Source organism: Bos taurus, chromosome 21 (assembly GCF_002263795.3).
Source record: "Bos taurus isolate L1 Dominette 01449 registration number 42190680 breed Hereford chromosome 21, ARS-UCD2.0, whole genome shotgun sequence".
NCBI classification, from domain to species: domain Eukaryota; kingdom Metazoa; phylum Chordata; class Mammalia; order Artiodactyla; family Bovidae; genus Bos; species Bos taurus.
Window position 1 is genome coordinate 6952630 of NC_037348.1, and position 17786 is coordinate 6970415.

The 17786-nt window shown below is 37.2% G+C and overlaps 1 protein-coding gene across 9 annotated transcripts in view; it reads right to left on the reverse strand.

Annotated features, from left to right (window-relative positions):
- The window catches only part of MEF2A (myocyte enhancer factor 2A), a 180566-nt gene that overhangs the window by 92316 nt on the left and 70464 nt on the right, over positions 1-17786 (reverse strand). The window contains exon 3 of one of the 9 annotated variants that reach the window (XM_059878953.1): positions 1254-1592. The gene's annotated coding sequence lies outside the window, so the exon portion shown is untranslated. 9 annotated transcript variants of the gene reach the window in all.

The following is a 17786-nucleotide window of genomic DNA, read 5'->3' on the forward strand; positions in this document are numbered from 1 at the left end:
CCTTGACGTATTCCTTTTCCTATTTGGAACCAGTCTGTTGTTCCATGGCCAGTTCTAACTGTTGCTTCCTGACCTGCATATAGGTTTCTCAAGAGGCAGGTCAGGTGGTCTGGTATTTCCATCTCTTTCAGAATTTTCCACAGTTTATTGTGATCCACACAGTCAAAGGCTTTGGCATAGTCAATAACGCAGAAATAGATGTTTTTCTGGAACTCTCTTGCTTTTTTGATGATCCAGTGGATGTTGGCAATTTGGTCTCTGGTTCCTCTGCCTTTTCTAAAATCAGCTTGAACATCTGGAAGTTCATGGTTCACGTATTGCTGAAGCCTGGCTTGGAGAATTTTGAGCATTACTTTACTAGTTTGGGAGATGAGTGCAATTGTGTGGTAGTTTGAGCATTCTTCGGCATTGTCTTTCTTTGGGACTGGAATGACAACTGACCTTTTCCAGTCCTGTGGCCACTGCTGAGTTTTCCAAATTTGCTGGCATATTGTGTGCAGCACTTTCAAAGCATCATCTTTCAGGATTTGAAATAGCTCAACTGAAATTCCATCACCTCCACTAGCTTTGTTCATAGTGATGCTTTCTAAGGCCGACTTGACTTCACACTCCAGGATGTTTGGCTCTAGGTGAGTGATCCACACCATCATGATTATCTGGATCGTGAAGACCTTTTTTTACAGTTCTTCTGTGTATTCTTGCCGCCTCGTCTTAATATCTTCTGCTTCTGTTAGGTCCATATCATTTCTGTCCTTTATCGAGCCCATCTTTGCATGAAATGTTCCCTTGGTATCTCTAATATTCTTGAAGAGATCTCTAGTCTCTCCCATTCTGTTGTTTTCCTCTATTTCTTTGCACTGATCGCTGAGGAAGGCTTTCTTATCTCTCCTTCCTATTCTTTGGAACTCTGCATTCAGATGCTTGTATCATTCCTTTCTCCTTTGTTTTTTTTTTTTTGTTTTTTAGCAATATTTTTATTTTTTATTTTTTTTAACTTACATTTTATTTTATTTTTAAACTCTCCTTTGCTTTTTGCTTCTCTTCTTTTGACAGCTATTTGTAAGGCCTTCCCAGACAGCCATTTTGCTTTTTTGCATTTCTTTTCCATGGGGATGGTCTTTGTCCCTGTCTCCTGTATAATGTTGCGAACCTCTGTCCATAGTTCATCAGGCACTCTATCTATCAGATCTAGTCCCTTAAATCTATTTCTCACTTCCACTGTATAATCATAAAGGATTTGATTTAGGTCATACCTGAATAGTCTAGTGGTTTTCCCTACTTTCTTCAATTTCAGTCTGAATTTGGCAATAAGGAGTTGATGGTCTGAGCTGCAGTCAGCTCCCGGTCTTGGTTTTTGCTGACTGTATAGAGCTTCTCCATCTTTGGCTGCAAAGAATATAATCAATCTGATTTCAGTGTTGACCATCTGGTGATGTCCATGTGTAGAGTCTTCTCTTGTGTTGCTGGAAGAGGGTGTTTGTTATGACCAGTGCATTCTTTTGGCAAACTCTATTAGTCTTTGCCCTGCTTCATTCCGTATTCCAAGGCCAAATTTGCCTGTTACCCCAGATGCTTCTTGGCATTCCAGTCCCCTACAATGAAAAGGACATCTTTTATGGGTGTTAGTTCTAAAAGGTCTTGTAGGTCTTCATAGAACCGTTCAATTTCAGCTTCTTCAGCGTTACTGGTTGGGGCATAGGCTTGGATTACCGTGATACTTAATGGTTTGCCTTGGAAACGAACAGAGGTCAGTCTGTCGTTTTTGAGACTGCATCCAAGTACTGCATTTTGGACTCTTTTGTCAACCATGATGGCTACTCCATTTCTTCTAAGGGATTTCTGCCCAGAGTAGTAGATATAATGGTTATCTGAGTTAAATTCACCCATTCCAGTCTATTTTATTTGAGGTTGCTAAAGTCTCTTATCCTGGGTTTGATCCCTGGGTAGGGAAGATCCCCTGGAGAAGGAAATGGCAACCCACTCCAGTATTCTTGCCTGGAAAATCCCATGGACTGAGGAGCCTGGTAGGGTACAGTCCATGGGATTGCAAAGAGTCTGACAGGACTGAGTGACTTCAATGGCATAGCATATGCATAAAAACCACACATCCTCTCATATACTTTAAGTCATTCTTATTTTACTTATAATACCTATTAAATGTAAATGCTATTAGTTTCTGGCATGGGGTAAATTCAAGTTTTGCTCTGAGGATTTTTCTGGAATTTTTTCTGGGATATCTTCAATCCATAGTTGATTGGATCCACAGGTACAAAGTCTGTGGATATGAAGGGCTAACTGTATAGCTAACAAAGCTATTAATAACAGAGGGGGGAAAAGGATCAATAAATAATCCAGATTAGATTTTTTTTAAACCTAATTATAAAGTGATTATAGAGAATACATCTAAAATATGGGATTATGGAAAGAATAAGCATAAATAAAGATATATTTTGTAAGACACAAACCACAGGAAAGGTTGTGGGGCTATACTCTATCACAGAAAACTTTAATGCATGAGGAAGATATATATAGATACATGGGTATAAATATAGTGGAATACTTCATTATAATAATTGTTCAATTTACCAGGAAGGCACCACAATTCCAAATTTGAATGTACCAGTAACACCAGAAGTCAGGTATCTTTTCCTGAAGAGCAGATATTCTTTGCAAAATCCTAATCAGAAGCTTGTTTTTTCCTACTTTTAACATGAAAAATCATATAACATATCAACTAAAACTCCCCAATCACTTCTAATTTAAACTTTAACTACATCTTTTGGGCTTCCCTAGTAGCTCAGATGGTAAAGCATATGCCTGCAATGCAGGAGACCTGGGTTCGATCCCAAGGTCAGGCAGATCCCCTAGTGAAGGAAATGGCAACCCACTCTAGTATTCTTGCCTGGAGAATCCCATGCACAGAAGAGCCTGGTGGGCTACAATCCATGGGGTCACATAAAGTTGGACACGAGTGAGTGCCTAACACACACAAATATATAAAATATCCATTTATCATAGTAAATTATCATGGTTATGATGTAAAATGCACATTATATGACATCACATGCAGTAAGTTTGCTTTCCTTCTACACAATTTAACATTTTCTCAACACGTTTGGTGCATTATACAAATCTATGCAAAATCAAGGGCCAAATATGCAAGGCAACTAGAAATTTATTCAAGATAAACACACACAGCAGATAACAGCTCAAAGACTCACCATCCTGAGCCTGACTTAATTCTGCCATACTATCTTTCTTACTGCCAGCAACATTAGAGATGCACAATCCTTTTGTTTTGTTGTTGTTCAGCTGCTAAGTCGTGTCTGACTCTGTGACCCCATGGACCGCAACACACCAGGCTTCCCTATCCTTCACTATCTCCCAGAGTTGGCTCAAACTCATGTCCATTGAGTTGGTGATGCTATCCAACCATCTCATCTCTGTCATCCCCTTCTCCTTTTGGAGACACTCAGCAGATGCTTCAAAACGTCTACAAGTGCTTCTAATATTTTAGAAATTTCATTTGGAGGGTAATTTGTGTCCTTCCTCATAGACTAATTTGTTAAAATATTGCATTAAATTTTATAGATGTAAAAACCATTTTTTCCTAAATAAACTAATAAACAAGGATATGTTATATAAAGCCAACGTGAATAGAACTACGTGAAGTCCACAATTCTAACAAGTGCATTTTAACACAGCTTTCTCAGTAATTTAAGGAACAAACATACCAAAACAAGAACAAGCAGACCAGAAGACACAGGAAAAAATTTATAATGAACAACCTGACATATAGAAACTATACCTAACAAATGCAGAAAATAACATTCTTGGTAAATGCATAAAAAGCATTTACCAAAAGTGAGCACAAACTGGAGCAAAACTAGGTGTTAACAAATTTCAAAGGACAGGCATGTCTGTAATCTCAGACAAATTAAGCCATGAATTGATAACAATATAAGAAAATCCTTATATATATGAACATTAAATAATAAAACTCTAAACAGCCCATGAGTAAAAGGAGAAATCATAGGGAGAGCTAAAACAAATTTTTAATGGAATGTTTTTAAAATACTTCCTATCAAAATGTATAGGACATAGCTGAAACTGTTCTTAAGAAGAAAATTTTTAGCTTTAAAATATATATTCAGTAGAAAGGCCAAAAACTACTGTTCTAAGTAACCATCTGAAAGAGGTACAAAAAAAAAAAAAACTGAACTCCAAAACAGAATAAATGATAAAGTAAAGGTAAGAGCTGGATCATCAAAAAAAGCAAGAGAGTTCCAGAAAAACATATATTTCTGCTTTATTGACTATGCCAAAGCCTTTGACTGTGTGGAAAATTCTGAAAGAGGTGGAAATACCAGACCACCTGACCTGCCTCTTGAGAAACCTATATGCAGGTCAGGAAGCAACAGTTAGAACTGGACATAGAACAACAGACTGGTTCCAAATAGGAAAAGGAGTACGTCAAGGCTGTACACTGTCACCCTGCTTCTTTAACTTCTATGCAGAGTACATCATGAGAAACGCTGGGCTGGAAGAAGTACAAGCTGGAATCAAGACTGCTGGGAGAAATACCAATAACCTCAGATACGCAGATGACACCACCCTTATGGCAGAAAGTAAAGAGGAACTAAAGAGCCTCTTGAAAGTGAAAGAGGAGAGTGAAAAAGTTGGCTTAAAGCTCAACATTCAGAAAACTAAGATCGTGGCATCTGGTTCCATCACTTCATGGGAAATAGATGGGGAAACAGTGGAAACAGTGTCAGACTTTATTTTGGGGGCTGGGGGGGGGCGCTCCAAAATCACTGCAGATGGTGAGTGCAGCCATGAAATTAAAAGACACTTACTCCTTGGAAGGAAAGTTATGACTAACCTAGACAGCATATTCAAAAGCAGAGACATTCCTTTGCCAACAAAGGTCCGTCTAGTCAAGGCTATGGTTTTTCCAGTGGTCATGTATGGATGCGAGAGTTGGACTGTGAAGAAAGCTGAGTGCCGAAGAATTGATGCTTTTGAACTGTGGTGTTGGAGAAGACTCCTGAGAGTCCCTTGGACTGCAAGGAGATCCAACCAGTCCATTCTAAAGGAGATCAGTCCTGGGTGTTCATTGGAAGGACTGATGCTGAAGCTGAAACTCCAATACTTTGGCCACCTCGTGCAAAGAGTTGACTCATTAGAAAAGACCCTGATGCTGGGAGGGATTGGGGGCAGGAGGAGAAGGGGACGACAGAGACTGAGATGGCTGGATGGCATCACTGACTCGATGGACGTGAGTTTGAGTGAACTCAGGGAGTTGGTGATGGACAGGGAGGCCTGACGTGCTGCAATTCATGGGGTCGCAATGAGTCGGACATGACTGAGCGACTGAACTGAACTGAACTGAAAGGTAAGAGCAAAAAGTAACGAAACAGAAAATAAACATACAACAGAGAGCGACAAAGCGAAAAGTTAGTTATTTAAAAAACTGGTATTAATTGATAAACTTCTGAAAAGAGTAATAGAGGAATAAAGGAAGCAATACAAAACCTATCTGGTCCCAAAAGTGTTACATAAAGAAACTAGACTGTCCTATAACATACATTTATCACATGAAAATTCATACAAACAATAAAAAATGTGACAGTACAGTAAATTATGTATTAGCATGAAATTAAATTAGCATGTATAACTCTAACCACTACCTGCTGTTATGTCCAGCTCACACACTCGAATAACCTAATTCCAACAATCTTTTGATCCCAGTAGGTCCTACAATTTATTAAGCTTGTCACATTTTACTGTCCCTCATCCACTTTATGTGGATATAGCTCCTTACCCAGTTTAATTTTCATACATTCTTACTCCTTTGGCTCAGGCTATCCCTCCTCTGCCCATATTTCCTGGGGAAAAACTGACCCCTGGCAAGGACAGCTTACTCCCATGTAGCTGAATATGGCTGAAAAACAAACAACTATGCTAATTATAATTACTCTGACTAAACTCATGAAGATCATGAACCTCAAACCTTAAATATTCCCTTCATACTGCCTAGCAATCTTCTATTTCCCAATTTCCTAGCTGATTATTTAATACCATATTATATGTCCTCACATCTACAACACTCATCCTTAACCTTCACACAGGTGATGACTTTGCTACCTACTCTATTGACAGGAACAACAACAAAAAGCGCAATCAGAACAGAAACTCTTCAAATCCCTGCTATCACAACTATCAACCCACCAGAATCTATCTCATATACTCTGCCTTCCTTCTTTTTAAAATCTTGGCTCAAACAATTCTTCTTTTCTTTCCTTCAACGTCAATTTTTTCTTCTATACTGAAGAGTTCCCAGTGGCAAAAAAATAAAAGATGCTATTATTTCACTTACCTAAAACAAAACACAGAAAACAAACAAAACATTTTGGTCTTGAGAAACATTTAAAATACATTAAATGATAAATTAATGTTTGCTGATTGTCAGAAGTTCCAATTCTGTAAAGATGTCAATTCTCCCCAAATTAAGACTCCACGCAATCCCAGTCAAAACACCAGCAGGTTTTCTTTTACCATACGCAGAAACTGACAATATTAATCTAAAATTCACTTGGAAATACAAAGTTATAAGACTAGTGAAGGCTACCTTGAAGGATAAAGCTTAAAGACTCACATATCATCATTTACCACAGTGGTCCCCAACCCCCGGGTCACAGACTGCTACTAGTCTGTGGCCTGTTAAGAACTGGGCCACACAACAGGAGGTGAGTGGAGAGGAAGCCAGTGAAGCTTCATCTGTATTCACGGCCACTCTTCACTGCTCGCATTACCACCTGAGCTCTACCTCCTGTCAGATCGGAAGCAGCATTAGCTTCTCATAGGAGAGCAAACCCTACTGTGAACTGTGCATACAAGGGACTTAGGCTGTGCACTCCTTATGAGAATCTAAAGCCTGATGATCTGAGGTGGAGCTGAGGCACTGCGGAGGGACTGCAAACGCAGATTATTAGCAGAGAGGTTTGACTGCAGAGTCATAATAAATCAACTTCTTCCAGATTCATATCAAAACCCAATCAGTGAGTGGCAAGTGACAGTCAAGCTGCACCTGGTGGCAGGCTATATAGTGGCAAGTGAGTTGATGTACTTCCTTGTACAGCTGCATCTGGGGCCAGGCTTTAAGGCAGAATCCAATATTATTTTACTCTGTGCATGGCCTGCCCATTATTTTATCTACCTCTTCCATCTGCATCTCTTTCCTGCACTGCACACTTGTCTCAGTCATAGTTTTGGTAAGCCCACTAGCTAATCCTAGCCAAAATGAGTAAAAAAGAAAAACATCACTGGAAGGCCTCTTTGCAAAGGGGGAAAGATCTAGTGATGAGACAGCAGAAGATTCTAAGACTGTTAACAAAATGAAAACTGCATTTAAAAGGAAATACCAAGAGTCCTATTTAAATTACGGTTTCATTGCAACAGGTGATTCACATTCTCCAAGCCTGCTTTGCATAGTATGTGGCAACTGGCTACACAACAAAGCCATGAAACATTCCAAACTGCTCTGCCTCCTGGAGACCAAGCACCCTGCATTAAGACAAGTCTTTAGAATTTTTCAAAAAAAACACTGTGAACACAAAGAACAGGAACAATCATTGAAGGCCACCACTTCTTCAAACGTGTCTGCACTAAGAGCATCATTCTTAATGGTTTATCTCATTGCTAAAGCTAAGAAGCCCCTTACTAATGGTGAAGAGTTGATCCTGCCTGCTGATGAGGACATTCATTGTGAATTTTCAGCAGAGGCTGCAGTTTAAAAGGTAAAACGTGTTCTTTTTTTTTTTTGACTAGCACCAAAACTAGACAAACTGATGAAACAGCAAAGAATACTGAGGCACAGTTGTCAGGGATGGTTAATGAGTCACGTGGTACTCAACTGAGGTTGACAAGTCTACTAGTGTTGACAGCAAGACAATAATGCTTGTTTTCATGCAATATATTTTTCAGGAGGATATGCAAGAGGATATATTATGTGCACTTTTGTTGCCAACCAACACCACAGCTGCAAGTCTTCGAATGACTACATATCAGGGAAACAGAACTGGTCATTTTTTGTCAGTATTTATATGGATGGAGCAGCTGCCATGAATGGACAGCTTTATGGTTTCACTAGTCAGGTCAAAGAGGTTGCTTTCAAATGTGAGTCTACACACTATGTCATCCATAGAGAAATGCTGGCTAGCCAAAAAATGCCACCCGAACTTAACAGTGTTTTGTAGGATGTGATTAAAATTATCAACCACATTAAAGTACATGGCCTTAACTCACCTCTGTTCACGTAACTGTGTGAGGAGATGAATACAGAGCACATATGTCTTCTCTTATACTCAGATAGCTTTCTAAAGGTAGATTACTGGCTAGAGTTCTCGAGTTACAAGAGCTGCTCTAGAGATTTCTTTTGGAAAAATAGTCACCACTAGCAACACATTTCAGTGACACAGAATGGGTCGCAAACCTTGCTTACTCGTGTGACATATTAAACCTGCTCAGTGAACTCAATCTGTCACTTCAGGGGAGAAAGACGACTGTTCAAGTCAGCAGAAAAAATGGCTGTGTTCAAAGTCAAACTGGAATTATGGGTCAATGAGTGAACATTGGGGTTTCTGACATATTTCAAATATTAGCAGAGATTTTGAAAGAGACTGAGTCAGGGTCTTCTTTCTGCCAGCTGGTGCATGATCACCTGTGTCAGCTTTCAAAAGAGTCAGCGTTACTTCCCAACCACAAAAGACCTCTGAACTGGGAAGGAACGGATCCAAGACCCATTTGTGAATAAGCCAGGTGAATCGACTTTGTCTGTGCTAGAAGAGCATCAACTGCTTGATGCTGCAAATAACAGCAGCCTTTAAAGTATGTTTGAGACAACTTCAGATCGCCATACATTCAGGATTAAAGTCAAGGCAGCATATCCTGAGATTGCCACAAAAGTTCTGAAAAGCCTGCTTCCATTTCCAACATCCTCTCTTTGTAAAGCGGGGTTTTCTGCAGTGACAGCTATCAAAATGAGATTACAGAAACTGAATATACCATCACCCCAAGAAGGGACTGTCTAGTTGCAAGAAACCAAGCTCAGGGCTCCCACTGCTTCTGCATTATGGTGATCTATATAATTACTTCATTACATGTCATAATGTAATAATGAAATAAAGTACACAGTAAATGCAATGAAACGGAATAATCCCCAAACCAACTCCCACCCCCTGGTCTGTGGAAAAACTGTCTTCCACAAAACCAGTCTGTGGTGTCAAGAAGGTCAGGGACCACTGATTCACCAGGCTTATTATAAAGCTAAAGTAATTAAGGCAGTGTGCCCCCAAATTGTTCTGAAAAGAAAACTCAAGGCTAATAGAAGAAAAGAAATTGTAAACATCAGAACAGAGAAAGTGAATAGAAAAAGAAGAGTAAAAAAAAACTCAACAAAACCAAAAATTGGTTTTGAAAAAAGGTTACAAAAAGGGACAAACCTTTAGCTAGATGGGTTTTGAAAGAAGACTCAAATAAAATATCAGAAATGAAAGTGGAGACAATATTACCAGAAATAAATATGACAGTAGCAGACTACTGTAACAAAAGTATACCAACAAATGGAATAAACCAGATAAAATCCACAAATTCCTAGAAACACAAAACCTAAATAGAAGAAAGAAAGAAAAGCTGAATAGACCTACAACTAGTAAGAAGGCCAAATAAGTAATCAAAAATCTCCTAATAAAGAAAAGTACTCAACCCGATGGCTTCACTGGTGGGCTCTACCAAAGATTTAAAGAAGAACCAACACCAATCCTTCTCAGACTCTTCCTGAAAACTGAAGAGGAAGAAACATTTCCTAAGGTCAGCTCTGCCTGATAATAAACCAAAGACACTATAAGGAAAGTATAGATCCATATCCCTATGAACACTGATGCAAAAACCCTGAACAAAATGCCAGGAAACTAAATTCAGCAGCATAGTAAAAGGATTGAACACCAAGACGAAGTGGGATCTATTGCTTGAATTCAAGAATAGTTCAACATACTACAATTAATCAATGTGATATGCCACATTAAAAAAATTAAGGAGAAAAATCACATAATCATCTCAATTGATGCAGAAAAAGGATTTGACAAAACACACTATCATTTTATGATAAAAAAAAATCCTACTAGGAATAGAAAGAAACTACCTCAACATAATAAAAATATATAAGAGAAAGCTCCAACAGCTTACACCATACTCAATGGTGTAGGGCTGAAAGTTTTTCCTCTAAGTTCAGGAAGAGGACAAGGATAACGAATTTTGCTACTTCTATTCAATAATGTAGTAGAAGTTCCAGCCAGAGCAAAACATCAAGAAAAACAAATAAAAAGCATCCAAACTGGAAAGAAAAAAGCCTAATTATCTGTTTGAAGATGACATGATCATATATGTAGAGTTCCCAAAAGATTACACAAAAAACCTTGCTCAATAAATTCATCAAAAAAGTACAATACGAATCAAGACACAAAAATCAGCTGCATTTCTATACACTAACACTAAACAGTTTGAAATAAAAATCATTCCATGCACAATAGCATCAAAAAGGATAAAATATTCAGGAATAAACTTAGTCAAGGAAGTACACACTGAAAACTAAAAAAGACTGATAAAACAAAGAAAACAGACACAATAAAAAAAATCCCACATTCACAGATTGAAAGACTTAATTTTGTTAACATACCAATAATACCCAAAGTGATCTACAAATTCAACACAACCCCTATCAAAACCCCAATGATTTTTTTGCAGAAATAGGAAAAACATTCCAAAAATTCATATGTAATATCAAGAAACAGCCAAAACAATATTGAAAAGGAAGAAATTGGAAGTCATACTGGCTAACATCAAATTTTCCACAAAGCTACAATAATCAAGACTATAGTACTGGCATAAGGACATACAGACCAAAGGAACAGAACAAAAAGCTCATAAATAAATCCATGCATGCATGGTCAAATGTCAAAAGGTGTCAGTGGATGCTATCAACAGAATAAAAACAGCAACCCACAGAATGGGAGGAAATAATTTTATATTACATATCTGATATGAGATTAATATCTAGAATACATAAAGAATCCTTAAAACTCCACACAAAAAAAGAGCCCATTTTAAAAACAGGCAAAGGACTTGAGTAGACAGTTCTTTAAAAAAGATACACAAAAGGCCAATAAGCACATGAAAAGATGTTCAACATCACTGATCTTTTGGCAAATGCATATCATGAGATAACACTTCGCACCCATTTGGATAGCTATTTTATCACACAAACAAAAAATAAAAAACAGAGGACCAGTGTTAAGGTAGATGTGGAAAAATTGGAACCCTTATGCATTGTTTTGGGGAATCTGAAATGGTACAGTTGCTGTGAAAAACTGTATGGCTCTTACTAAAAAATGTAATATAGAATCACTACTGATCCAACAATCCTACTTTGAGGTATACACACAACAGAATTGAAAGCAAGGACTTGAATAACATATCTGCACACCAATGTTCTCAGGAGAATTATTCACAATAGTCAAAAGATAGAAACAACCGAAATGTCTACTGGAAGATGAACAAAGCAGCTTAATGTGGTGTCTGTATACACACACACACACACACACACACACACACACACACACGGGAATCCTTTTCAGCCTTAAAAAAGGAAATCCTATCACATACTATAACAAGGATGAACCTTGAAAATATTACGCTAAGTGAAATAAGCCAGCTGCAGACAGACAAATACTGTTTAATTCCACTTATATGATATTCCCAGAGTAGTCAAATTCAGAGACAGAAGGGATAGTGTTTAATAGATACAGTGTCAGTACCGGATGATGAAAGGGTTCTGGAGATGGACTGTGGTGATCACTGCTTAGCAATGCCACTGGACTGAAAACTTATGAATAGTTAAAATGGTAAATACTGTGTTACGTTCACTCTTGCCATCTCCTGTTTGACCACTTCCAATTTAACTTGAGCCACAAATCTAACATTACAGGTTCCTATGCAATACTGTTCTTTACAGCTCTGGAATTTACTTTCACCATCAGTCACATCCACAACTGGGCACTGTTTTTGCTTTGGCTCAGCCTCTTCATTCCTTTAGGAGCTACTTCTCCAGTACCATATTGGACCCCTACCGACAGGGGGGGTTCATCATTCAATATAGTCGTATCTTTTTGGCTTTTTATACTGCTCATGGGGTTCTCAAGGCAAGAATGCTCAAGTGGTTGCCATTCCATCCTCCAGTACACCACATTTGGTCAGAACTCTTTGCCATGACCTGACCATCTTCGGTTGACCCTACACGGTATGGCTCATATTTCATTGAGTTACACAAAGCTGTGATCCATGTAATCAATTTGGTTAGTTTTCTGTGATTGTGGTTTTCATTTTGTCTGCCCTCTGATGGATGAGGGTAAGAGGCTTGTGGAAACTTCTTGATGGGAGGGACTGGCTGTGGGGGAAACTGGGACTTGCTCTGCTGGGCAGGGCCATGCTCAGTAAATCTTTAATCCAATTTTCTGCTGATGGGTGGAGCTGTGCTACCTCCCTGTAAAAGTAATGGTGACCTCCTCCAAAAGGATTTACACCAACCTAAGTCATTTTTGTTAAAATCAGAACTACATTCTTAAAAAGATTCCCCATAGGTAACTTCAAATATAATCTTTAAAAACTGTGAATCATTGTACTATACACATGAAAATTATATAATACTTTAAATCAAATAAACCTCAGTAACAATTTCTTTAAAGATTTTTTTAAAAATTCCCAGCATGGGCTCTGCCGTCCTAATTTAAGAGATATCACGGACTCTGGCACTCAGATTCAGACCAATTCATACTAACACTGATTAAACATGTTCAGTCTTTTAAAATCAATTTACTATTTTAAAGAAATTTGTTGCTTAAGTAAATAAACATTTTAAGAGTGTGGACTTGAAACAGAAGGTAATCTTTACTTTCTAAACCTGGCCTTTCTTGATACCAACTTTTGACTTCATCATAACATCCCATTTTGGTGATTCTGGTAAATCAATTATTTATTAATTTTTTCCAAAAGTTACTAAAATAAACTTTGTAATAAAAGTAACTATGTGCAATCAACAACTGAATGTTTTTAATAAATAAACAGGTATCTATCAAGAGAAAATCTCTAATGACTCATTTCTTTGTTAAAAGAAGGGAATGTAAAAATTCAATTTTGGATATAATAAACTTGAGACATTCATGTATCATATATTGAAAATGTCAAAAAGGAAGCTAGATATAAGACCCAGACCTTAGAGCAAAAAATACACTTTGGGGAGTCATGTGGGAAACAATGTGCTCACCTAAGGATAAAATGTAAAGTGAACAGGGAGAGTGAAAGCCCCAAGGAAGATTTATTATTATTGTTGCAAATGAATAGCCCAAAATGATCCTCAAGACATAAGGCTTTAAACAAGTTGGCCAATATTAAAAAAAAATTTTCAAAAAGAAATCAGATTTTCAGCCTCGCTTGAAAAAACCATTCTACTTTTAAGAATTTATTCTAAGGAAATAGTAAGACAAAGACAAAAAATATATACATATATGGATGTTCATCCCAATGCAACCAAAGTAGTGAAAATGTGGAGGGAAGATATATGCAAGCATATAGGAATGACCTGTTTATATAATAAAATGCCACAGCCATTAAAAAGGTTGAACATTTTACAGCAAATGTCCACAATATATTGTTGTGGGCAGAAAATATATAATTCTAGTATCATTTTTTAAATTCTGTAGGTATAGTATAAAAGAGGTACTGTATACTCATGTTAAGGAAACTAATAAATAACCTGTTGACATTTTTTAAAGATTATTTTCATTTTTTATAAAATAAACATTATTGTGATAAAGAAAAAAATTACAACAAAAACTAATGGCCACTTTTAAAATTAAAAGAAAATTAAAAGTCTGAAAGATAGCAAGCATGAACTTTAAACATTACTGAAATGTTCCTTCTACATGAGCATCTTGTGCAATTTCCAGTTGTTCTTTGTTCATAACTTGCTTGGAATTTTGAGGCGTTATTTGACTGAGAAGGTCCATTACAAGTGAAGTGAGAAAATGCGGGCCCTAGACCCAAACAATGTCACTAAACTAGCTATGCAACCTTTGGTACATGATAATTTCTAAGTAAAAGTAACTTTTTATAACCAAAAATTGAAATTATATATGCTATATGTACCACACAAGGCTAGAATACTGTATTTGCAAATATTTGAGGGAAATGACTTATTATTACTTCTGACAAATATATCTCTAAGCATGGTATAACATGTTATACATAATATTTATGATTAGAAATGAGTAATTTACTGTGTCTGCTATTTCACATATTTACGTCCCCTGAAACGTATTTATACTTTTACTGCATATACAGCAGAAATCAAGAGAAAAAATTAGATGAAAAACAGTATTAATAATTTTCAATAACTGAATGTCAAATTGGTATCTAAGGTTATACCTTATAAAAAGCTAATAAACATGAAATATATACTAGTAACATGTTACAATATATAGTAATATAGTGCCTAATATTATATAGGGTGTATACAAACACACATATACATTTATGTATATATAGCTTGAAATTTTCTCCTTAGGTTCAGTAGATACTCTCACTTGATTTCTTACTTTTTCTATAAATATATTATCAATGAACAGATGCCTGAGAGTGGTGCACATGCAGAGGTGGGGCCAAAACCAAAGCTAAGTCCCAAAGACCGCAAGACTAATGAAAACGAAAGGAAATCTCTCCATGCAGCTACACAAGCTGCAGATTAAATCCTTGTGATCCTGCTTGCTATATCCTGCCTCTGTGAAACACCTGAATAGACGAGTGTTCCCACAACTCAGACCAGTCTAACTTTGGTGGCAGTAAACTTGGGAGCAAGTACATGTGGGAGTTAAACAAGATCACAGTGAGCGCCCACAGCAGGTCCAGAGACCTACATAGAGTTATTGGATGGCCTCCAGTGTACTGTGGTTCACTGTTGGAGCAAATACACTGACAGCAGAGACCCCAGGAAAAAGATTCTAATTGCTATTATTTATTATTGTTCAGCTGTTGTTTTTATTATTTCTTCTAGTATATTTTTTCTTTCATATTTTTAATTTTTTCTCATTTTGTGCTTTCTTTTTCTCTTTTTTTATTCTCTCTGCTGTTTTCTTCCCTTTTAACTTACTTCTGTTTCTGTGTTATTTTTTATTCTTTATTTTTGTTAGGTTAGTATATATTGACTAGTCTCATTTTTAAGTTATTTTGTTTGTTAGGGGCTTTTTATTTTTTGTCTGTTTCCTTGTTTCTGTTTTTTGGTTTTTTTTTTCATCATTTCTGTTGGGTTTGGTCTGTTTGTTTTCTTTTTTAGTGTTGTTCTTATTTGTTTCTGTTTGCTTTGTTATCAGTCTTGGGTTTTCCTTGTCTGTGTTCTTTTCCTTCATTTTCTTTTTTCTCTGGCTGTGCTGCACGGCTTGTGGGTTCTTAATTCCCAAGTCAGGGGTTGGGCCTGGACCTCCAGAGTGGGAGCACCACCAAGTCCAGGAATAGTGGACTGCCAGAGAATTCCCAGGTACATAAAATATTAATCAGCATGAGCTCTCCCATAGGTATCCATCTCGACTCCAAGACATGTCTCCACCTAACTGCCTAGAGGTGACAGTGCCTGACACCTCATGCCAAACAACCAGCAAGACAGGAACAAAGCCCATCCATTAGCAGGAAGGCTGCTTCAAGTGGTACTAAACTCAGAGACACCCCAAAACACACACCCCAAAACTTGACACAGCTCTGTTCATCAGAGGGGAAAGACACAGCTCCATCCACCAGTCCCTTTCACAAGGAAGCCTCCACAAGCCCCTGGACAAACCTCACTGACCAGGGAGCAAAACAACAGAAGCAGGAGGAACTATGGCCCTGAAGCCCCTGTGAAAAGGACAGACCACAAGTTAGACAAAATGAGACAACAGAGAAGGAGGTTGCAGACAAAGGAGCAAGGTAAAAACACACAAAATCAAATAAATTAAGAGAAGTTAGGCAATCTACCCAAAAAAGAATTAAGTGTAAAGAGAGTAAAGATGATCAAAGATCTCAATAGCAGAATGAAGGCATGGATAGAAAAGATACAAGAAATCTTTAACAAGGACTTAGAAGAAGTAGAGAACAACCAACCAATGATGAACAACAAAATAAATGACGTGAAAAACACTGGAAGGAACCAATAGCAGAATAAACGAAGCAGAAGAACAGATAAGAGAGCTGAAAGACAGAATGGCAGCGATAACTGCCATGGAGCAGAGTAAAGAATGAAGAGAAATGAGGATATTCTCACAGACCTCTGGGACAACATTAAATGCACCAACATTAAAGAGAAAGAGAAACAGCCTGAGAAAATATCTGAAGAGACTATAGTCGAAAACTTCCCTAATATGGGAAAGGAAAATGTCACCTAAATCTAGGAAGCTCAGAGTCCCATACAGGATAAACCCAAGGAGAAACACACCAAGACACCTATTAATCAAACTAACAAGAACAACATACAAAGAAAAAAAAACTGAAAGCAGCAACAGAAAAGCAACAAATAACATACAAGGGAATTCCCATAAGGTTATTAGCTGATTTTTCAGTGGAAACTCTGCAGGCCATAAGGGAGTGGAAGGATACATTTAAACTGATGAAAATGAAAGAGCTACCACCAATATTATTCTATCCAGCAAGGATCTCATTCAAGTTCAGTGAAGAAATCAAAACCTTTACAGACAAGAAAAAGCTAAAAGAACTCATTACCACCAAACCAGATTTACAACAAATGTAAAAGGAACTACTCTAAAAAAGAAACACAAAGCTAGAAAAAGACCTACCAAAACAAACCCAAAACATTTAGAAAATGGTAATAAGAACACACATATTGATACTTACCTTAAATGTAATGCAGTAATTGCTTCAACCAAAAGATACAGACTGGCTGAATGGATACAAAAACAAGACCTTATATACATGCCATCTACAAGAGACCCACTTCAGACCTAGGGACACATACAAACTGAAAGTGAGGGGATGGAAACAGATTATGCAAATGGTAATAAAAAAAACACTAAAGTAGCAATATTCATATTAGACAAAATAGACTTTAAATAAAGAGTATTACAAGAGACACGTAAGGACAGTATATAATGATCAAGGGATAAATTCACGAAGACATACTGTAAATATTTATGCATCCAACACAAGAGCCACCTCAATACAACAGACAAATGCTAACAGCTATAAAAGGTGAAACTGACTGTAACACAATAATTGTGGGGGACGTTAACACTCCACTTACACCAAAGGACAGATCATACAGACAGAAAATTAATAAGGAAATACAAGCCCTAACTGACAATTATTCCACACACTTAACTGACACTTATGATAGAATATTGCATTTCAAAGCAGCAAAATACATTTTCTTCTCAAGTGCATATGGAACATTCTCCATGACAGATCACATCTTGGGTCATAAATCAAGCCGTGGAAAATTTAAGAAATGGAATAATATCAAGCATCTTTTCTGAAAACAACACTATGAGATCAGAAATCAGTTACATGAAAAAAAAAAAACTGCCAAAAAAAAAACACCACCAAACACATGGAGACTAGACAACATGCTACTAAATAACCAAGAGATCAATGAAGAAATCAAAGAGGAAATAAAAAAAAAAAATCTAGAAACA